Consider the following 23,711-nt stretch of genomic DNA (forward strand, 5'->3'; position numbering starts at 1 on the left):
ACCAGTCTCACATTTGCATACAGGAAGAAACCTACTTGCTATCCCTGAGCTAGGAGCTATTAAGCTTCATAGGTTTAAACATCTTAGGTAGGTCACTGTCAAATATGTAACTTCTGTTTTCCTTTCCATGAGGCCGAAACTCTATCACAATAGCTAAGACTTAAACCAAATGGTGGCCATGTTTTGTGGTTGGACTCACAGTATTGCTATAGTCATATAGTTCTGTTTTCAAAGAAAATCATCTAGAGATGCTAAGAAGCAAAAATTGTTTTTTGAGAGACAGGGTCTCGCTCTGTCACCCAGGCTAGACTAGAGTGCAGTGGTGCAATCTTGATTCGCTGCAGCCACCACCTCCTCAGCTCAAGTAATCCTCCCTCCTCAGCATCCACGCTCCCGTCCCCGAACCTACCCTGGCCCTAGCTGGGACTGCAGGTGCGTGCCACCGTGCCTGGCTAATTTTTAAATTTTATATGGAGATGGAGTCTCCCTGTGCTGCCCAGTCTTGTAAGAAGGGATTTCTTAATGATGTTTCATATTTTTTCTACTCCACCAGCTAGAAGGCATCAACCCACCCCTCCTTAAGTAATTCCTCTGTCTCTCATTGCCTGCAGCATGCCGTAAGCTTCTTAGCATTGCAAGCCTCTTTGCTGTCTGGTCACAACTGCCCTTTTCCCTTCGTGGACCCCAGCCTCCACCCCACCACAGAAGAGTATCTGCCACATCCCCACCCCCACCGCCAAACAGCACTGTTCTTTTTGCCCTCCACTTTTCCACACAAAGGTCTCTCACTATCGCTCAACTCCCATTCATCACCGAACCTGTCAAACAGGTTGTCTACACTCTGGCTATACAAAGTGGGTCCGCAGACCACTTGCAGGAGTCTCTCCTGGGAGCTTGTTAGAAATGCTCACCTCAGCTGTAACCTAGGGACTGTAAATCTGCAGTTTTAACAAGATCCCCAGGTGATTCCCATGCACAGTGTGTTTTGAGAGGCACTTCTCTAAATTCACTCTTTCTGGGACACCGACTCAGTCTTCATTCTCTCCACACTGACTTCTCTCTTCACTTTTCCACCAAAAAAACTCTCATCAACATGGGTGCCCAGCACTACACCCACTCCATCTGGATCACGAAGGTTGAGGAGACCAGATCCAGCAAGGGCCGCCAGCCATCAGGCAGTTCCATGACTCCAAGATCAAGTTCCCACTGCCTCACCCGGTCCTGCGCCATCAGTACAAAACACACTTCACCACCACGAGGCCCAATGCCTTCTTCTAGGTTCAGGACCCTCACCCAGGTGTGCCCCAGATAAACTATCATTAAATGAGTAAATCTATCCATGCAGATATGAATAAAAGAATAAATAAACTACTACTTCCACCTTTTGCCTGTCCTGGGAACTTCTCTTCATCCTCCAAGTCCAGTCCAGAGGACCTTACTTCTTTGATGCCTTCTCTACCCACTAATGCAGATAAGGAAATCAAAGTCCTAAGAGGATGGGGAACCTGCTTACAGCACCACAGCCGCTATGTGGAGTCCACCTGACGCCAAGCCCAGTGAGTGCTCTCAGCATCAGCAATGCACTGCCTTTAAGAAGGATGCCCAGCCGGGCGTGGTGGCTCACACCTGTAATCCCAACACTTTGGGAGGCTGAGGTGGGTGGATCACAAGGTCAAGATATTGAGACCATTCTGGTCAACATGGTGAAACCCCGTCTCTCCTAAAAATACAAAAATTAGCTGGGCGTGGTGGCGCGTGCCTGTAATCCCAGCTACTTGGGAGGCTGAGGCAGAAGAATTGCTTGAACCCAGGAGGCAGAGGTTGTGGTGAGCCGAGATCACGCCATTGCACTCCAGCCTGGGTAACAAGAGCGAAACTCAGTCTCAAAAATAAAAAAATTAAAAAGGATGCCCACGACCTCGGATAGAAGCCCCTCGGTCACTCTCAGGGGCAGGACTTCAAGGCTGGAACCAGTAAAACAAGACTAATTTTGCTGGTGGATGAAGCCCCATGGAGGCGGCTCATAAATCAGATTCCCTCGTTGAAGCTCTTAGTCCCTGATGCCTCTTCTTTACCCAGGTCGCTCAATCCCTGAAGACCTTTCTCCACCCATCCTTCAAACACACATCCCAGGCACCCAGCTCTTCTACCACCCTTGCCTTAATGGGGAGTTTTTCCTTTGGAGAACAAGGACCTCAGAGCGGAAACGTCCATTTCTGGCCCCCTCACTGCTGCAAGGCACAGCAATGCAATTTTGGTGACCCAGCTGCTCTCGGGCTTCAGAGTTCAGAAGAATCGCCACAAGAGAAGTTTGAAACACGCAGATTCTCAGGCCCCAAAGCTTCTAATTCCCCTGCCCTGGCGTGGGTAGGCATCTGCTTGTTTAGCTAGTATCCAGAGGGGGCTCAAATGCAGATGGCCCTGGGCACACTTGGAGACCCTCTGCTGCCAGCGCCTCCTGGGGGCTTTTGCACATCAGTGAGCTGCTCTATAACGCAGTGCGTGGACACACAGCCAAGTCTTCCCACCACTCTCATCTGAGTCAGCCTTGCTCAATTAGGGCTCGAAAGCCTTTCCTGCCCACCTCATCCTTCTTCTATTATGAGGATCAAGACCACGGGCTATGTACGACGACTTTGTTAAGCTGGAAAACTTTAAAAGAACAAAAGGCCAAGGTTTATCACTCTTCTGCTTTGCTTAGGCACCACTAAACCTCTATGCCCTTTCCCAGAAATTCCAAATTTCTTTCAACCTCACAGCCCACTGTCAACATACCCATAAGTGTTTCAGACAGGCCTATGATTATTGCATGCAAAGGACATCAGTCCACGCCGGCCAGTGTCCAGGCACAAACTGTCTTCCCAACAGCAATCCTGCTTGCCAGAGACCTGTGGGTCTCCTGCATAAACAGGAGGTCTTAGCTTCCTCTCAGCAACTTGAGACAGGCACCATATACTCTCTCCCCTAGATAAGGCCTTTTCGAAGGCAAAGCATTTGGAGTATTTCCTTTGTAGGTTAAGAACAAACACAAATGCCCACTCCAGTATTTGTAGGACTGATTCAACTGAATTGTTAGGAAAGATTTAGAACAGATTTAAGACATAATCTGCAGGCCAGGCACGGTGGCTCATGCCTGTGCCCAGCCTTGAGCACTTTGGGAGGCCGAGGTGGGCGGATCACAAGGTCAGGAGTTCGAGACCAGCCTGGCCAACATGGTGAAACCCTGTCTCTACTAAAAATACAAAAAATTAGCCGGGCATTGTGGTAGGCACCTGTATTCCCAGCTACTCGGGAAGCTGAGACAGAAGAATCACTTGAACCTGGGAGGCAAAGGTTGCAGTGAGCTGAGACCAGGTGTCTGTAATCCCAGCTACTTGGGAAGCTGAGGCAGGAGAATCACTTGAACCTGAAAGGCAAAGGTTGCAGTGAGCTGAGACCAGGCACCTGTAATCCCAGCTATTTAGGAAGCTGAGGCAGGAGAATCATTTGAACCTGGGAGGTGGAGCTTGCAGTGAGCCGAGACCATGCCACTGCACTCCAGCCTGGGCAACAGAGCAAGAATTCATCTCAAATAATAATAATAATAGACACAGTTTCCATTGTTTCACTAGGAAGCTTTGGATGTCTTTGCAACCTAATTAGATTGCACCCATTAAATGATGATGGATTCCACAGCCCTAGAACAAGCATTGCTTTTGACCATTTTCTATTTTAGTGTCTATTCAACTATTTTAAGAGGAATATACCAGAGCCAAAAATCACAAGGAGATGGCCAATAGTGGCAAGCTTGGTCCTAACTTATTAAGGGCAGGGAGGCAGATGCCATCCATTCTTTCATCTCGCCAGGAGCTCCAGTCCACAGACAGTACCACTTCTCACCATACCTCCTCTTGCACTGTCACTGCTCGTGGACCCATCTTAGATTCCACATGCAGCCTTGCACATGTCTGCTTACCCCTTTACCCCTTTTTCCTCTTTACTCAACTTTCAGTTAAGACTAACTCTTCACCTACTCTAAGCCTATACCAAGAGCAAAAAAAATACACCATGGTGCTAAGCAGTCATGGTCATTGTTCCCATATTTCTCTAATCAAATTATTCTCCCATCTCTCTCCATCTTTTCAAATCTCCCATATTATATATCCCTTCCTCACACTCTCCTTATTTAGTTGAAAAATACATAAGCAATCAGAATAAAACTCTTGTGCCAGGTGCAGAGGCTCACACCTGTAATCCCAGCACTTTGGGAGGCCAAGGCAGATGGAACACTTGAGGTCAGGAGTGGGAGACCAGCCTGATCAACATGGTGAAACTCTGTCTCTACTAAAAATATAAAATTAGCCAGATGTGGTGGTATACGCCTGTAATCCCAGCTACCCAGGAGGCTAAGGTGGGAGGATTGCTTGAACCTGGGAGGCAGAGGTTGCAGTGAGCCGAGATCACACCATTGCACACTCCAGCCTGGGTGACAGAGTGAGACTCCATCTCAAAAAAAAAAGAATAAAACTATCGCATCTTCTCCATATCACGCCCACCCAGCTCCCTGCATCTGCATCCCTATGCTTGTCTCCCTCCTATTACCAGGAATGAATGATCTCAGCTCCTAACCCAAACCCAGTCTCCCACTTTCGCCAGGCTCCCCACCTTTCACCCTGAGAATTTGGCTCCTGCTGTTATTCCCTCTTGTATCATCAATCTTTCTCTCTCTCTAGCAGACCTTTCAGCCAGCATGCAAACGAGCTGTAAAAGCTGCCATCCTGACCAAGCAGCCCCCTGTGTTGAGTGCCCAAATTCTCTGATCCTCCTTTTAGCATACCTGGAAAGGGCCAGTTCCCTCCATCCCCCTCCTTTCCACACTCTCCCCTCTCCTCACACTCGCCTGGCTCTCCTCCCACCTTGCTGGCTGCCCCTTCTTGGTCTTCTTTGCTGAATCATCCTCTTCTCCCTTTCTCCCAGTTCTTCCTTTTATGTCAATTCACTTCCCCTCAGTATCTTCTATACACTTGTTATTCCCAATGTATATCTCCAGCATGAACCTCTTTCTGAATTCCAGACTCATATATCCATTTGTCATGGTGGTTGGGAACCCAAAGAATAGAAAGCTAAAAAAGACCTAAGATGGGAAAGGATTTAGTGGGACAATTCTCATCTCAAGGGTGGTGAGTACCCTGCCAGCCAAGCGGGGAGCCTTCAGCTGGAGGCAGGAGGTGGAACTCACAGCAAGCAGAAAATTATTTGCATATCACCAGCTTTAGGAACTGCCAGGATGCACTTTGGATCATGAATAAGTAAAGAAAAGAGGTCATCACAGGTTCCAGAAGAGTGAGGACAAAGAGAAGCAATAAAGTGAGAAGAGGAAGGAAAGAGACAAAGAAAGAAGACAGGAGACAAAGAAAAAAGGAGCGAGAAGGAAGGGGTGAACAAGAACTCGGAAAGTCATTTTGGTCCTTGCTTACTCAGGAGCTCAACCAGAATTCTGGCCAAATTCTTTAAAAGATGCAGAAACTCAATTGTCTGATTCATCCCTGGAGGGGTATTAATTTATTAGTACTATTGCTACAACTTAATGAGGCACTTCCTATGTGCTAGGCACTTTGAACAATGGAATATTATGCAGCCATAAAAATGATGAGTTTGTGCCCTTTGTAGGGACATGGATGAACCTGGAAACCATCATTCTCAGCAAACTGACACAAGAACAGAAAATCAAACACTGCATGTTCTCACTCACAGGTGGGTGTTGAACAATAAGAACACAGGGACACAGGGAGGGGAGCATCACACACTGGGGTCTGTTGGGGGGAACTAGGGGAGGGACAGCAGAGGGTGGGGAGTTGGGGACGGATAGCATGGGGAGAAATGCCAGATATAGGTGATGGGGAGGAAGGCAGCAAACCACATTGCCAGGTATGTAGCTATGCAACAATCCTGCATGTTCTTCACATGTACCCCAAAACCTAAAATGCAATGAAATATATATAAAAAATAATAATCTGTGACTCCCCATTTTATAGACAAAGAAGCTGAAGGCATTATTGTCCCCATTCTACAGACAAAGAAGCTGAAGCTCAGAACAGCTGAGTAATTCACTCAAGACAGCCCAGCCAGCTGCTGGCAGAGACAAGAGGAAAACCCATATCTTACTCCAACCAACATCCATGCAAGTAACTACTACACTGCTGGGCCACAAGAAACAAGCACTGAGGAGAGACCCTTCTGCTGACACAGGAGGCCAAGGGGCTGATGAGCAGACTCCAGAGAGCACTGGGCTCTGACCATCCGGTGGCCTTCCCTGCCAGAGAGCTGGGGCAATAGACGCCTGCCCACCTGTGCTCAAGTCCTGCTTTCTTCCCACAACCCTCCCACCCCATCCAACTCCAGGCTGCCCTTGAGGGAAACACGAGGACCCAGAGGGTGGCCTGGGGATGTGGGGGGGCTGCTCATCCCAGCCCTGGTAGCTAATCTAAGCTCCAGGATTAAAGGCACTCCCTGAATGACCCCAGGGCAAAACCAGGTCAAGGCCACTTCCAAACCCTATCCCCACAGAATTAAAGGCGAAGAACTGGAAAGGCAGAAAAGACAGAGAAGTTGATCAGCTCCCTGAAAGGAAAGGGGGAAAACAGAGACTGGATAAAGGGGTCAGCTGAAGAAGGGAGCCCCACTAGGGAGAGAACGCTGCACTCAGCTAGGACTCCAGAGACTCGGGCCAGCACACCCCGGGGGCCAGGGGATCTTGGCAATGGCTCTCTGCTGTCTGTTTCCTCCTCTGTCAGACAAGCTCTAGGGTCTCTTCGCTGCACCCAACAGCTGAGGATAGGGCTGCACCTGTGGCCAGCACAACCTCATCTGGAGTGGGTCCAGCCTTATAGCCACACTATGAGGGCCGTGACCTCTTTAAAGCGGAGGTGGTAGGGGAGAGACCAGTGGCTCTCTGCAGACGCACAGCCCATAGGTGCCCTGGATCCACACAGATGCCCCCTATAATTCCAACCATGCCACCTCTCCATCTGCCTCTTTGAGGTAAAAGGTGATGGAGCTAGGGGGTCAGAGGGAGTCACAGGTATGAGCAAACTAAGAGGACAAAAGAGGTATCTCCCTCCACGACAGGATCAGCGTGTGTGGATGAGAGGTATACAAAATGCCGTCTCCCCTCCACGGACCCTGGGAACAGTGCTGAAACTTCCACCACTGATGTTGCCCCAGTGCCTTAAAACCACACTTCCAAAACCCCCCAGTTAAAACGCAAGCAGCTTTCTTAAAGAGGATAACACTATCGAGGTTCCTCACTTGATCAACTCAGACACTGTCAGCACCAGAGTGAATCTTGGAGACCACCAAGTCCAACCCCTTCTTGAGACGCAGGAGGAAACCAAGCCCCTGAGAGGTGAAGTGACTGGCTCAGGGTCACAGGAGCAGGTGGCAGCAGAGCTGGAACTGCAGCCAGGTCTCCTAAGTCTTTCTGCAGCATGGCCCTGGCCCCTGAGGGAGGTAGCCCAGGATGGAGGCGGGCAGGGGGTCTGGAATCTTGGCATTGTGCTCCGGGGCTGCTCCTTCTTCCTGTTCAACCACCACAGCAAACAGCCCCTGGGGCCTCAGCCAGCGACTGACCCCTCCCTGACCCTGCCTTCCGGAAGGATGAATGCACATCAGAAGCCAGAGCCAAAATATTCCTGGGCCCTGTCTGCTCTGCACCCAGCTCTCTTTTTCCCAGCCTCTTGGGAGGGAGAAGTCTCCAAAAGAGACAGCTCCAAAGGCTTTAACAGAAAGGAAGCCTCTCTAGGAAGCACTCCTGTGTTTGGGCAATGGAGGTAAGGCAGGAAGACAGGGGGATGGAAGAAGAGAGTAACTTTTTAAATGTCACATTCTCACCAAAATGGCATCTGGGAACTTTCAAGACCATCTGACTGATACCAGGTTGTATTTGTTATTTACAAAGCTGGTGACGGAATCTCCTTTAAAGCGGTACAACCAAATGATGTCTGTGGGCTTAACATGGGGTAACAAGAGGCAAAGAAATCTGGGGAGAGGAAAAGTGTCCTGCCTGGGGCTGAGAGAGGGTTTTTTGCTCCCCTCCTGACAGTCTCACAGCCAGCCACGTGGTAGGGTCCCGTAGAGCTGCCCAGCATGGGGTAGACTGGCCAGAGCAGCTGGCTCTTTGCAACCACCCAGCTTGCCCTTGCTGGGAAGCTCAGGCTCATTCACACACTGGCGTAACCCCACGTTGCTGACCAGCCAATGGGCAACAAGACTCACAGCCAGGATGGGTTCTCCCCGGGGCTGGCTGGACTCTGTTACTAGACATGTGCATTTTCCTGATCCTGAGCAAGTCAAACTTTCTCGACCTCAGCTCTCCAGCTATAAAATGGGAACACCCCCGTGACTGGGGACAATCACAGGATTGTCACATAAGGGGCAATGAGGTTAGAGAACCTGGGGTAATATGGAATGGACACTCAGTGAGCCTGGTTCCCTTTCTCTCAGAATAAAAGCCAGCACCACCTGCTCCAAAGGTAAAGCCCACAGGGAAAGTCTTTTCCAGTGAGCCCTGAACAAGGCAGAGGGGCCTTCCCCGCAAAGCTTCCCAGGCTTAGAGAGTGGGGTGGTCCCCATGACTCATTGGTGGTGGAGGGCTGACTCATTTGGCCAACTGTCCTTAATTTCCCTCTTCACATTTTGGGAGTCCTGGAGCACTCTTTCCCCAAATGAGGCTTGCAGCCAGAATGAGCTGTGATTAGCACAGCAGAGACCAGAGGGATGGTGGCAGGGGGTTGGTGGGGGAAGCTGCAGAGTTTCCTGAAACTAAGGCAGGAGAAGCATGGAGGCAGTCTCTCTCCCTGGGCCATTTAGCAGGCAGAGACTTCCTTTAGAGCCAAACTTCTCAACCTCTGCTAGGCAAAATCAACTCAGAGGACTGCCTGCAATAGCCCTATTATGGCCCTCAGAGGCAGACCTGGGGCTTTTATTGTAGAGTACGCCATGAAATTTCAAACGAGTATGTAGGTAACATAGGTGGGTGCATAAAACAGAACACTACCCCATTTGCCTGAATGCACAATTAACAGTGGGCCCCAGAATGCAGGCTGCACCAGATCTACATAAACATTACAACCTGAAGGCAGATGAACAGAAGAGGGAGTTTGCAAGGGTTGGGTGAGACCACGCTGTACAAGGCTCAGGTGCTATACACATGATGCAGGGGTGGGCAGAGCGGGGAAGAGAGGTCAGCGTGGACACTCACTTCCAATGGTTTCTCCTTTCCTCAGGAGGAGATTGGGTATTCTTCTGTTGTGGGTTTCAATTCCATGCTGTCAAATAACCTTTTTAGTCCGGGGCTCTGCCACTTCCAGCCAGGCCTAAGCAAGACAATTGTCACTGAACGATATTGTGAGTAACACTCAGTGTTACTAACGCGAACTAACACTAACGCGAACATCGGAATGAAGACCTGGAGTCCCGGCTGGCCCTATCGCTTCTGCATAGCTTTGGCCCAAGTCACTTAACCCTTCCAAGAATTGGTCTACTCATCCGCTAAGTGGGACAATATCTTCTGACAAGGCTGCTAGGAAGATTACACTGAGAGCGTACTGGTGATTATTCAGCATGTCAGGGAGGGCCGGCCATGCCGGGCACTGTGGAGTAGATGGCTCAGATTCCCTGACTCGCCATGTACACTCCTCACACATGGCTGCACCTCTTTCGGCCTCAGGGGCCCACCGACAAGGTGAAGTGAAGAGAGAAGAGAACTGGTGATGGAAATGGAAGCCAGGACTCAGGGCTTGCAAGCCAGCCCTTCTCAGGTCCTCCAAGAAGTCAATCAGCTGAGGGTCAGACCCCAAGGAGCGTCACAGCCAGCATCTCAGCCAGGTTTCCTCTCTTTTCCTCACACCACATTCAGTGACCTATCAGTCTAGATAGAGGGCGCTTTTTCAAATAAACCCTTTTCCAACTTGACTAAGAAAACAATTATAGATTTTGATCCCAAATTCAATTGGCCTCTCAGAAACAAAGCTTTCTGGAGCCAGCCAGCCTCTCAGGATACCCCACCCTCCTTCCAAATGCATTATCACCCAGCAGGTAGTAAAACTGCAGTTTATCTGGTTTCAAAATAATAACTCATGGGAAATGCCCATGGAATTGACACTTAGCACTTTGAACTTTTTTTTTTGAGATGAAGTTTCTCTCTTGTTGCCCAGGCTGGAGCACAATGGCTCACCGCAATCTCTGCCTCCTGGGTTCAAGCGATTCTCCTGCTTCAGCCTCCCAAGTAGCTGGGATTACAGGCGCCCACCACCATGCCCAGCTAATTGTTGTATTTTTAGTAGAGACAGGGTTTCACCATGTTGGCCAGGCTGGTCTCAAACTCCTGACCTCAGGTGATCCACCCGCCTTGGCCTCCCAAAGTGCTGGGATTACAGGCATGAGCCACTGCACCCAGCCGTGCTTTGAACATTTTATCAGTTGGGTAAGTATCACCCAGACGACGGGAGAAACTGGGGTTCTCTTATGACATCTACATCTAGAAGGGGTACTGATCACTTCTTTTCCCCACAAGGTCTAGTATCCTACAATCACAACAGGATCAGAGGCAACCTGGTGGGGGAAGGTTGACATGCCCAGTTCAACTGTCCTCACACAGTCATCCCACACATCACATGCATCCTGCTCAAGAGCTCATGGCCGGCCTCCTCCTTCTTACTGTGCCCTAATGCCCTTGTGAATCAAGCTCCCAAAACAGTGTGGATATTAGTAACATGCCTGTGACTCCCCCCGACAGCCTGAGATCTTCCTTCCACTTCATTCAGGTTCATCTCTGCTCTGGCTCTAAGCCTCCTGGACCCACTCATGTCAGAGCTTTTGCTCAGGTACTTCCCACTCTTACTTTGGGGGTCTGCCTTCTGTTTGTCTACCCCAACTCTGTGCCTCTTTCTATCCTTCCCCTGCTACCCCAACGTGCACTGGTAACTCCGTTTCCTGAGCCTACCTGGCACTCACACTTTCCACCAAGTTGGCACTTAATTATAAACGGTCTTGTCTTGAATAACATGTTAACCACCTGTTTCTCCTCCTCCAGAACAGAAAAGGTATCTTACACAGTGGAGAAGGTTTTAGAGGCAGAAAAATCCTTGACCAGAAAAATCAGACCACCAGGAATCACTACTGCCTTTGTCAACTCAAATTCCCTTCGCCTCAATTTCCATCTCTGTAAAACAGGAATAATAATCTTAATCTCAAAGGGCTGTTACGTGGCTTTAACAAGCTAATATCTATAAAAAGCCTAGACTCAGTACCTCATGCATAGAGAGTAACCCCCCAAAATTTATTCTAGTTCCCCTTTGCTTCTCTTTCATGTCTTGCGGAACCTAGCACATTACTGCAACACAAGACATTCGGTAAAGGTTTGATTCCTTGATCAGTAGCATATAGCAAACCAGTAACTGGAGGGTCATTATACAAAGTAACAGCATGCCGTCAAAACACATCGATCTAGTTTTTCAATCATGGACAAAAGGTTGAGATCTATGGAGGGTAAAACAATCTCTTTTAGCTACAGAAGTTTTCAGGATTACAAACTGCCAGTCTCTCTGTGCCCATCACTCAGCCAAGCAGAAGTTTCAGCATAAATGTTCATGCTGGTAATTCATACCTCATTCTTTCCTATACGACTCATCTCTATCCTCAAACTCAGTTATATTCATGGTCCACAGAAAGTTCACTTCACGTGCTAAATGTGGTACAATCCTTGCTACTTTTTCAAATGAAACACACAGCAAAATTTTTCTGAAGGAGTTCTTTTCATAAGTATTTAGAAAGAATGCTGATCACTTCTTTTCCCAAGTAGAATTCTTGTCATTTATCTATATATGTAACATACATAAATATAATTGTATATATAATTAAATTTGTCTTCTAATAAGACTTTTCCTCCTCAGATTGGAGAGAATAGAGTAGATAACCATGAATATTAGTGAGGTCATTCAACAAAAATCATGCTGAGAATATCCACGTCCTATGAGCAATTATGAAATCGATGCACTGAGGATGATGTTGGATGTGGTGGGTCCAGTGATATGAAAAGTGGAGTGAAACTCAAATGGAGTTTCAGCAGAACCATTTTCACCTGGTGGCCTTTTGACCTTACTGTCCTTACAGTTTCTTCTCACTGTTCTTTGTTCACATACTTGGCATTTCTCTGGAAGAAAATGTCTCTTGCCACTGCATTCACTTTTCAGCTGGTGTCTCATGCTACCAAAATAACGGAAGTCAACAAAAGGCTTGAGACCTTGCTTCAGCATGAATAGAAACATGCCTGGAAATGTAATTTTAGTTAGTGACTATAATACATATCCGTGAAACTAACTTTCTCCACGTCTCTCCACTCCCTGGTGGTGAGTTAGGCACCAGCTCTTCCAGGTGAATCCATCTATAATGTGAATCCATCTAGCTCATTACAGAGCTAGATGGGGACCCCAAGAGGCCATCTAGCCCATGCCCTCAACTCTATGCAAGAGAAATGCTTGGCTGTCAGTGAGTTCCCCATCCATCCACCTTGACAGTCTAAAATTCTTGGTGTCAAAAGAACTGCTTGTCTATTTGTTTTAGGCACTAGGGTGTTTCTCCTGTGCTCCCCGGACACCAAATGTAACTGGTCAGTGCCTTTATCTCAGTGATACACATAATAACAGCTATTAAGTGGGCCCTGATTCTCTTCCCCAAGTTAAACAACCCCAAATCCACAAACCTTTCCTCAAAGGGCTTACTGTTCATCCTGCTAAACACATCGTTAACAAGCTTTTCTGTACTTTTTGGATTTCCCACAGTCTTTTTCAGCTAATTCAAATACCGTGGTGTCAAACATTAGAGCTGGAGCATCGCTTCCCAGACTTCCACATCACTCCCCGTTTAACACAGCCTGCTTATGACGCTTTCTTAACAGTAAACCACACGACACTCCTCCACCTTGAGTTCTACCAGGACTTCCAGATCTGTCTCGGCTACAATTGTGCCTTGCCAGGTGATGGCTAAGAATACAATCAGCATAATCCAGTCAAGCAGATTGATGCTAAACCACTGATGACCACTGTCATCACCTCTCAAGACAGGGTTTCCCAGTCTGGTGTAAAAAAGATCAGGTAACCAAAAGGTGTGTGCTGCTCACACCGTATTTAGTAAAATACAAAGCAGAGCATTTTCTAGCTTTTAGTCTGAAGACTCTTTCTCCTCCTAGTCTACGCCTGAAAACTAACTTCTGGGTGGCTTCATATGTGATCACGGGGTAGAGCTTGGAGAAAATGAAGCAGATATTTAACATGCTTATCCAAAACACTGCCCCTTTTCAGGAAACTTGAAGATAACTGGGGAAACTTAGAAATAAACCCCACTGAAAGTTATCCTGAGGTCTGAAAGTCACTGATCCTCTCAGCACAATGGAATATCCACTAAAGAGCATCCCTTCAATAAACTTAACTTGACCACTACCACCTACATAACTAGCTCATTGATACTTCCATGTGCAACTAGTAAGAAGGTTTCAATTCAGTAGTAGGTCTGGTATCAGTAATCTCCACCATCCAAGGAAGAACATGTTTTTTCATCGGTTGTTTTGGGAGGTGAAGTAAGAAATTAAGGAAGTGTGATTCTGAATATGAAAAATCTGAGTACTTAGGAATAAATACATCTTAACAATATCCTCAACATCCCATAATTAACTACTTTAAGGAACCACAGCCATTAAAGAATCTGTGCTCACCACAAAGAGACCATTTTTTTAACTGCAACAAATCCGCATCTCCCAAGTTGGACCCCACTCTCAGTGTCCCCTATCATTTGTCTCATATAGGTGAAACTCTACCACCTATGTTCACTTGACTCATAAGACCCAAGTTGCTGGAGATGAATAATATCAGTCATCATGTCCATAACAGAGAGTCACTGTTATGCATGGCTGCATTATTCATAGACACTTCTGGTAAACATTGCACTACTGCAGTTTGGACTCTGTCCCAAAACTAGAAAAACTAGTAAAGAGCTTTCCAAATTCTTGTGGTGAGATTTTACTGGCTGTGAAACACTTTTTGCATTTGGCCTTGAAACAGCTTACAGTACTGATCATGAAATGCATCAGTAGCCTTTTACCTGGTAACGTGAAATTATCTTTCCTTAGTCCTGAGGCTTAGAAAACACCCTGTTACCACAACCGCCTACCCCTCAACTAAGCAGTGCAATACTCCCTATTTTTAAATTAGGGATCAGCAAACTATGCCTTATGGGCCAAATCTGGCCAACTGCTTATTTTTGTAAATAAAGTTTTATTGGAACACAGCCACGCCCATTCCTGTACATATCTTCTACAGCCGTTTTCATGCTTCACCCCGGAGCTGAGTAGTTGTGACAGATGTCTGGCTTACGAAGCCTTAAATATTTACTATCTGGCATGTTACAGGAGAGAAGTTTGCTGATCGCCATTATAAATGATAAGGAAAATAAATTGCTTATTCAGAATAACCTCCTCTCCAACCCAACAAAAGAAAACAAAACCAGAAAACAACCCTGAGCCAAGCGAGTAGTGGTTGCATAATTAAAAGCAAGCCTAACTCTCTTACAAAGTATACTCTGAAATGAGATGCATATAAAATATAAAATACTATCCGATGGCACAGTAGGGTGACTATAGACAGTGGTAGCTTAAAGGTATATTTTAAAATAATGTAAGAATATAATCAGATTGTTCATAACAAAAGGGAAAATGCCTGAGGGGCTGGAAACCCCATTCTCCACGATGTGCTTATGTTCACACTGTGTGCCTGAATCAAAACTTCTCATGTACCCCATAAATACCTATACCTACTATGTACCCACAAAAAAATTTCATTTAAAAAATCTGTAACATCTATACACAAAATACTTAAAAGATTAAATTAAAATTCTGGAAGGATTACTTTTTAATCAAAGGAAGTTCTGAAATTGCTGATTTAGGGATACAATAAAACTCGACTATGGTTCTAGTTACATGGTATGATTTGGGTTTCATAGAAAAGAAGGGTAAAAGGAATGTGATGTGATAGACAACGGGTCATCAATAAGAATAAAGTGGGCCGGGTGCGGTGGCTCACGCCTGTAATCCCAGCACTTTGGGAGGCTGAGGTGGGTGGATCACAAGGTGAAGAGATCGAGACCATCCAGGTCAACATGGTGAAACCCCGTCTCTACTAAAAATACAAAAAATTAGCTGGGCATGGTGGTGTGTGCCTGTAATCCCAGCTACTCAGGAGGCTGAGGCAAGAGAATGGCCTGAACCCAGGAGGCGGAGGTTGCGGTGAGCCGAGATCGCACCATTGCACTCCAGCCTGGGTCACAAGAGCGAAACTCCGTCTCAAAAAAAAAAAGAATAAAGTGAATTAGGGCTGGGCTCGGTGGCTCATGCCTGCAATCCCAGCACTTTGGGAGGCTGAGGTGGGCAGATCACCTGAAGTCAGGAGTTCGAGACCAGCCTAGCTAACATGGTGAAACCCTGTTTCTACTAAAATTACAAAAAATCAGCCGGGCGTGGTGGCATGCACCTGTAATCCCAGCTACTCAGGAAGCAGAGGAAAAGAAAATGGAAGGAGGAATGTTTTCTGGTAGAGCCATATCCTGAATCATCCCTAACACGTGCTGAGTAATAACCTAGCTTCATCCGGAGACCAACCCAGGGACCCATCTCCACCACATAACAACCCTAAGTCAGGATACCACTAGAGGCATCCACAAATTAAGACAAGGATCTTCTGTTAGGAGAATCCACACAAGGCATTCCAACCTCAGCTTCCACCTTACCCAGACCGGCAGCCCTTGGGAAAAGCTGCCCCAAAGCCATCCAAGTGTGCCTGGTAGGCACACGGTCATGTTCAGTTAGGAAACTCAAAGCCAATTTTCAGTTTTCATTTTTCATTTACTACCAACACCAAAAAATAGGGAGATCTCATCAAAATGTTTGAATTGTGACCTCTCTCGAAAAAGCAGAAGACCTGGGAACCCCGGGCCCACCTCCTGCAGGCTGCATCCCTTGAGTCACAGCTGCCCCATTGGAAGCATAGGGGCTTCCTGGCTGGAGACATTCCCTACCACTCCTGTTGTCTCCCTGCGACCTGAGGCTGAGCCTCAAGGGCTGTTCCACATCTCCCTGGCACTGTCATTTTTGTCACACCTGCCCTGCTTCACTCACCAAAGATACCTGCTTGGTCAGCATCTAATTTTCAACCCCAGAGCTAACCATCTATGGTAACTAAATGTTTCCAAGTGGATGAGGAACATAATTTCTTTCTCTCTTTTTCATTCATACCATGTGTATACTTTTGCCCTCCCTCTTGATCAGTGACCATCTACAGACAGAAAGCATTATTGGCCAACAACCAATTATCAGACACTTGAAAAACTCAGTCCCTGTCCTCATGACCCTTCATTCTGGACATTTGGTGATCCTGGATCTCCTCTATTCTTAATTATTTACATTGATAGAACAACTTCATGCCAGACCTCTCAGCCACTGTAAGCAGCCCAAAGGCAGTATCTGCAAAGAAAGCCTAAGTCACAAGGAAAGACACATTCTAGGTAGAAAGCACTTGACTCAGAATCAGATCTTTTCTAGGGAGTAAATTAAAGGGTGCAATCACTTCCCACGGAAGAAGATAGTTAATCCCTTAGGTGACTTCTGAATTGAGCCTAATGTCTCAAATTTGGAGTCACTATCGGAAGTGGGTGATGTGTAATAAATATGTGAAACTTCATTTCTACTCTGTGTTCATCAAAAGATAAATGGATAAACTAAATGTGGTTTATATATACAATGAAATACTATTTAGCCTTCAAAAGTAAAGAAAGTTTCACACATCTATATAAATGATCCTTGAAGATACTACACTAAATGAAATAAGTCAGTAACAAAAGGACAAATGCTATATTATTCCATTTACACAAGGTATTTAGAGGAGTCAGAGGGACAGAAAGTAGAATGGTGAGTGCCAGGAGCTGGGCAGGAGGGAATGGGGAGTATGTGTTGAAAGGGTACAGAGTTTCAGTTGGAGAAGATGAAAAGTCCTAGAGATGGATGGTGGCAATGGTTGAACAAAAATGTAAACGTACTTAATACAGAACTGTATCTTAAAAGTGGTTAGAAAGGTAAATTTCATATGATGCATACTTCAGCAGGATAAAAGAGGGGGAAAAAAAAACCTAAGGAGGGCACCATGTTGATATGGGCCTTTCTTTTTACGGCTAGGAAAACTTACGAAGTTCACAATGTGAGTCATAAGGTGATGTTCAGTCTAATGAAAAATAGAAGTACACTAGCAGCAGCATTACAATGTCATGTTCCTCTCCACTTGGCCCCACTGGGGGCCGGCAATGTTCAAAGGTCAAGACCTGGCCTGACATGCTGCCCTGGTTCTGCCTGACCTGGAGGACCCATCAGATAAGAGGGTCCATATTCACGCTCAAGGAAAGCCTACCCTGGGGGGTCCAGCTTACAGCTGCACCAACCGGCAGCTTGGGGGGGGCTACACCAACAGCTCATTTCAGGCAATGAAAACCTTAACTTCCTACCTATTCTAAGCACACACTACATCTTGCACTTTTGTGCAAAACGTCTGTTCTTGGCACAGGTGTGACAGCAACACTGGATAGGTATACCAAGTCTGTACACATAATCAGGCTTTCAATCCATCTGTTTTGGCCACGGAGAGGATGAGGATGGTGATGGTGATGGTGATGGGGGAGTGGGTGACAGCAACCCTGGGCTCAGAGAACGAACACTGGCACCAACCCTGGGCATTGTTCGTTTTACAGGCCACCATCTGTCAGCCAAGCCAGTGGCAACTGCACTTCTAGACTGTGCTTGTAAGTAAAACAAGGTTCAATAAATCTTGGCATGCAAGTGGAAGAATCATCTCAGGAGTCCCTGCCGCATGACAGTGTGAAAGTGAACTCATGCAGGATGAGCTTGGGTGGTCAAGCAAATTTTACAGAGATGCTATAGGAGCATTGGAAACAGGCTTTTATTTAACAGAAACTTACACACACTTGGTACAAACCCTACATTATGCAAACCTTTATCACAATTCTACACAGGTTGTCACTTGTGGGAGTTGGTTGGAAAGCAGATTATTATGATCATTATTAGCATTTTGACAAGGGACATTTTCTACCAGAAAACGTCAGAGAAAAGGGCTACAAAATGATATAGACACTCTCGGTGATCCCCTCCACCACCAGGACTGGCTTTGAACAGGAAACCTGAAGGGACTGGCAGGAAGTCTGTGCCCACCCACCCTCCCCTGTCTGAGGCAAGAGATTTTAGTAACACTGTGACTCAAGGACCTCTGCTTGTGTGTTAGATTATGACTCTGCTTACAAGGGAGGGAAACCCAACAGCATGGCTGTGTGAAGGTCCAGTACAGCGAGGAGCCTGCGGGTAGAACCCAGTGGCTCATCCAGTCAGCCCTGCACCTTTGCTGGGCCCAGACACAACACTGAGATACATCCCATCGGCCAGAATGCCCACTTCCGCCGATGACCAGAAAGGGCCGTGTTAGTATACTCGCCTTCTTCCGTGGCCCCAACCAGCAACTGAATTCGAGGTTCCCGTCCTTCAGGCTGGCTTTCCTAGCCCTTGGGGACAGCTCTGGAAGCTGAGGTCCCAGAAGCCAGTTCAGCAGAAGGTTCTCTTTGCTCATCTCTTCTAGGAGTTGTTAGGTGACTGAACTAATATCATCTTAGCTGATGCTTTTATTTTTGCTATTTTTTTTTCACTGCATTATTTTAAACAAAGCTCTCTGTGTTTGAATCTATTGAACTTGAGGGGATATATTCCATCACTAGATGGAATTCCTTTCTGAGCTAGACCTCATCAGACATGATAACCAGGAGTCAGGCTGCTTCTGACATTCAGATAAAAGGGGTTTGCCTGGGCTGTGGGGGCAGTGAGGGTAGGGGAAACTGCTGATTTGTGGCTACGTTATTTCAGTCAAGTCTTAACACACAATCATTTAACATCACCAACATTTTCAATAGGCTTTTGAAGGAAGGGAAAAAAAACTGATCACTCCTCACTTACCACATCCAACTCGCAGAAATAAAAATACCTAAAGCACATACATGAATGGCTTTTTAAAAAGCCCAAGAGAGCAGAGTTGATCTTTATTTTCTTATTAAAAATGTGGGGTATTTTTCTTTAGAGTTAATATGCAGTCTTTTATTTTTACAGTAAATACTCTTATGATTTCATGTCTTCACAAATTGTGTTTAACGTTTGAAGTAGGAGGTACTTTCAACAAAAATACTGTGCAATGCCAGCACTTTTTCCTTTGAAATATTGAAATAAATAAAATAGTTAACTCTTTTTTCCGTCAGTTTGTTTGTGTTCAGTTATTTCTATTGTAGAGCAATTCCAGGCTGACCTGGGTACTTTCTCACAGACAATCAAAGAAAATGTAATGAAGAATTTTAAAAAGAAAAAAAAAAAATCTTCTTATTGCACAAACGGAGGCCATTCCCGAGGCGTCTGTGAGCTGAGCTGAGCTGAGTTGCGCCGCAGGATTTTCCACTTCCGTGTTGGCTCCTGTTTTTTCTGAAACACACGCACAGGAGGGGGCTGGACAAGGGAAGAGGAAGAAGAGGAGGAGGAGGAGGATGAGGAGGAGGAGGAGGAGAAGGAGGAGGAGGAGGGGGAGGGGGAGGGGGAGGAGGAGGAGGAGGAGGAGGAGGAGGAGGAGGAGGAGGAGGAGGAGCCAATCATCCTGGCTTCTTTTCACCTTCTTCAGAAATGGCTTGCTTGAAGGATGCTGGAGTCCCCAGGTCACAGTGTTGACTGCAGAGGGAAAGGCAATGAAAGATAAAACAAAAAACAACAGCATGGAACAACTACCTAAAAAAGAAAGATTAAAACTAAGGGGGTGACAGAAATGAAATGAATTTTTAAAAAAAGAAAGAAAGAAAGAAAGAAAACCACCAACGAATCGCCAAGCTAATATGGCTAGGCCAGGTGCAACAAAAATCAGGCTAGTGTGTCCAGTGCCTTGAACGTCAGCAGCACGAGATCAGCCAGGACAGGGCAGGTCAGTTGCTACTGAGCCAGAGGCAGAGAGAACACAGCTGGATTTTCAATTTCCAGGTGGTGTAGCAGGCAGAACTGGGTGTTCACCAAAAAAAAAAAAAAAAAAGTTGTCCTTCCACTTGGAAACCAAACAAACTGAATCTTTCCACAGTTAAAACATCCCAGAAAGGACCTTTATGATGTCATCTCTCTCCCTGTGATCCAAGTAGAAACAAGTAGTTCTATGGGATAGAACCAATTCGGCCACAGAAAACCCCATCAGATGCCCCACTTGGCCTAACAAGTCCAAAAGGACACTGCTTCCTTCACAAGCACACACACTCACCTCCAACCCTGCCCCAGTGATTCGGGTGTGTCGGAATTACTCGAAGAGAGACCCCAACCAAGAGATCTGCTCCAGTCCTCCACTAATCCAGTGATCCCTTTATCAGCCTTAGAACCTGCAGGTGCTGGTTCACACCAGGTGGGCCCTTTAGCCTGGACAGCCAAGCATAGCTTTTGCTTCCAACTGAAATGAAATCTGCCATTTTGCTCTTTGGAACAAAGCAGTGGATGTAACGGAGTAAGCAATAAGACCAAGAACTCTCACATTTCACCCCAGAAGCAGTTTCTGAAGGCAGAAATGGGTGCCCCAACAGTGCCCAGGTCACATTAAGCTGAGTGATGAGGGAGGGAAGAGAGAGAGGATGGACCTAAATGGAAAATGGCCAAGCCAGCAGGGAAGAAAGCTCAAAAGCAAATGAGCAGCTCAGCCTCTTTCAAGCTGAAAGCCCCCTCCCCTGCCCCATCTCTCCTGGTACCCATGGTGTCATTCACTGGCCAGGTGCACAAGCCTGGATTAGATGCTCTTCCAAAGCTGAGACTCCATCCATCCAGCTTTCCTCCTTGACTGAGTCCTCCCTCTACACCTGCTCCTGTTCCTTGCCTCTACCCCATCCCACCCCACTGTCTCCCTTTCTGATCCACTTTGCTGGTGAGCGCCCTCTTCCCTCATGCTCTTTGTTGTCCCACCTGTCTCTAACCCCTTCCCTTGGGTGATCAAACCCAAGTGGCCTTCCCTGGGACCTCCTACAGAATGCCTGCGGATTTTCTCTCCTTGAGCACCTGTCAAAATTTCACTCCTTGCCAGGAGTCTTTCTGTCCCTCTCCCAATACCCTGACCCTCTGATCAGATGTTACCTGCCACTCTGTAGTGAGTCTGTCTCATAAGCATACAACCATGCACTTTAAGTTTCCTCAGATTTCCACCCCTGACCCCCCAGTACACAAACATATTTTTCTTTTGCCCCATTTAAGCCACCTAGAAGATCGTGGGTGAGTTCCCAACTTTGCACTCCTAACACCCCATTTTCTCTTTTGTTTCCTCCGGCTAGGTCAACTGCAGGCCACAAAAATGGAAAAATGTGCAGCTATGTTCTTAGACTCCTGCTCTCAATCCCCTGCAAAAAGGTATCGTTTTCTACCCCTCCACATGTGGCCAACCCCTCCCCACCCCTGTCCTGACATCCCCCATTTCCCTCCTTTACCCCTCACCACCTCAACACCTCCTGGCTCCCGCCTGCCCCATCTGACTCAACCAATGGATGCTGTGTCCAAAGACGACTTCTCCAATCTTTCTGTCAACAATATTTATTAAGCATCCACTATGTATAGAGTGAGATTTAGTAAGACTTCCACTAATTAGCTCAGAAACAATTCAGTTCTCGGTGTATTTCAACAAATAATTATGGCACACCCGTGTCAGGCACTGTCTGGGGGACATGAGTGAGATCACCTTTGCCCTCAAGGAACACGCCATCTGTTTGAGAAGGACTGCAAACAAACATGGTGTGTTGCGATAACCACAAGAGCAGCAGAAACAAATTGCTATGGAATGGTACTTAGGCGGGTTTTCAAACGGTGATTTTTGCCATTTTACATGGGTCAGGTTGTGATTCCCAGTTTTGCTTTTTGTTCAAATATGATCTCCCTTCTCGCTGACAATAGACATTCTTGCCTACAGATTCAACAGCAACAGTCAGTCTGGAGCTCTTTGTTGATCTAGATGGCTTCCTCCAAGACAATCTTCTTGTCTACTGAGATCCTTGGCAAAAATAATCACAAACTATCCCATGACAGCTCTCACACGATTTTAACCATTGTGAATTTCTAGTCTGATCCACTAGGTCACAAAATAAATCCAATGGCTGATAAATTCCTGGCCCCATGTCTAATTTGATCCCGTCCTTCACAGTGCTCAGCAGTGGCATGAATACTGTTATTACTCAGTCCCTAGTTACCAAATGAACCAAAGTATATCTGAATGAAAATGTTATCATCCAAGGTCTGTAAACAGACTAGCCTGAAATCTCAGCTGCAAGGCCAAATGTCTGAGTCACCAGTAATGGGGTACATCAATCACATACCTCCTGATGTAATGCACTGAGAAGGAGACAACGTCATTTCTACGGTATTCTAACCAAAACGTACAACTTCAGTGTAGTCATTAGAGAAATAACATACAGGGCCGGCCACAGTGGCTCACGCCTGTAATTCCAGCACTCTGGGAGGCCGAGGCGGGCGGATCACAAGGTTAAAAGATCAAGACCATCCTGACCAACATGGTAAAACCCCATCTCTACTAAAATAGAAAAATTTGCTGGGTGTGGTGGCTCATGCCTGCAGTCCCAGCTACTCAGGAGGCTGAGGCAGAATTGCTTGAACCCAGGAAGCAGAGTTTGCAGTGAGCCAAGATTGCTCCACTGCACTCCAGCCTGGTGCCTGGAGACAGAGCAAGACTCTGTCTCAAAAAAAAAAGAAAAACAACATACAAGCCAGAAGTGAATGGCTTTCTATGAAATACTAGCCAGTATCAAGGTTGTGAAAAGCAAGATTGTGGTACTATTTCAAAGGCTGGTAAGAGCACATGACAACCTGTGATCCCGGATGGGATCCTGAACCAGAAAAAGGATGTTAGTGAGACAATTGGCAGAATTTGAATACAGTCTGTCAGTTCTGGTATTGCATCGATGTTAATTTCCTGGTTGTGATCACTGTGCTGTGGTTATTTGAAGAATCTGGGTGAAGGACATATGGGAATGCTTGGTCTAACCTTCGTTAAGTTTTTTGTAAGTGTAAAATTATTTCAAAAGTAATTTTTTCCAAAAAGTCTTAGTTACTGGTTGGGTGCCAGTGATAAGATACTTTGAAAACCTAATTTTCAGTGTTTTTTAGTTAATAATTCGGTTCTAACAGGACTCTTCCATCATTCTCATTTATTTTGCAAATCAATCAAGCAGAATGGCTTTTCCTATACTGTTATTTGAGTAATCAGAAATCACTTTTATTGAACACAACAATATTACATAATTCAAAGTTTTTTTTTTAGAAGCAACTGGGCTTGTGACCAAAACATGCCCAAAATGTTCACTCCCTGCCACCTTTACCCCCCACCACAGGCACCACCAAAACAGTGACCATTTAGGAAGCTCAACTTTAGTTCTCACAGAAAGTTCCTGAGGACTTAGACATTGCTGCTTCTCAGAAACATTCTTCTAATAGGTCATCATTTCATTTGGGGTTTATGTTTTTTCGGTTCTATTTTTCTTTTTCTTTTCTTTTTTTTTTGTGACAGTCTCATTCTGTC

General features: G+C 46.2%; 1 protein-coding gene and 1 long non-coding RNA gene across 14 annotated transcripts in view; one reads left to right on the forward strand and one right to left on the reverse strand.

Moving 5' to 3' along the window:
* The window catches only part of DPF3 (double PHD fingers 3), a 289,593-nt gene that overhangs the window by 36,836 nt on the left and 229,046 nt on the right, over window positions 1-23,711 (reverse strand). For 2 of the 12 annotated variants that reach the window (XR_013521363.1, XR_004729995.3), the window contains exons 10-11: window positions 19,785-19,840; window positions 18,010-19,600 (exon numbers count right to left, since the gene is read on the reverse strand). The exons of 5 other annotated variants lie outside the window; for them this stretch is intronic. The gene's annotated coding sequence lies outside the window, so the exon portion shown is untranslated. Of the gene's footprint in view, window positions 1-18,009; window positions 19,841-23,711 lie in introns of those variants that run through there. 5 more of the 12 variants (XR_013521361.1, XR_004729994.3, XR_008474472.2 and 2 more) reach the window with 3 other exon arrangements.
* LOC118144979 (uncharacterized) lies at window positions 20,312-22,280 on the forward strand. 2 transcript variants are annotated; one of them, XR_004729998.3, is made up of 3 exons: window positions 20,312-20,648; window positions 21,460-21,535; window positions 22,089-22,280. It is a non-coding gene; the product is annotated as an uncharacterized LOC118144979 (long non-coding RNA). The 2 variants fall into 2 exon arrangements; XR_004729997.3 differs by having other exon boundaries at window positions 20,312-20,549.

Source organism: Callithrix jacchus, chromosome 8 (genome assembly GCF_049354715.1).
Source record: "Callithrix jacchus isolate 240 chromosome 8, calJac240_pri, whole genome shotgun sequence".
NCBI lineage: Eukaryota > Metazoa > Chordata > Mammalia > Primates > Cebidae > Callithrix > Callithrix jacchus.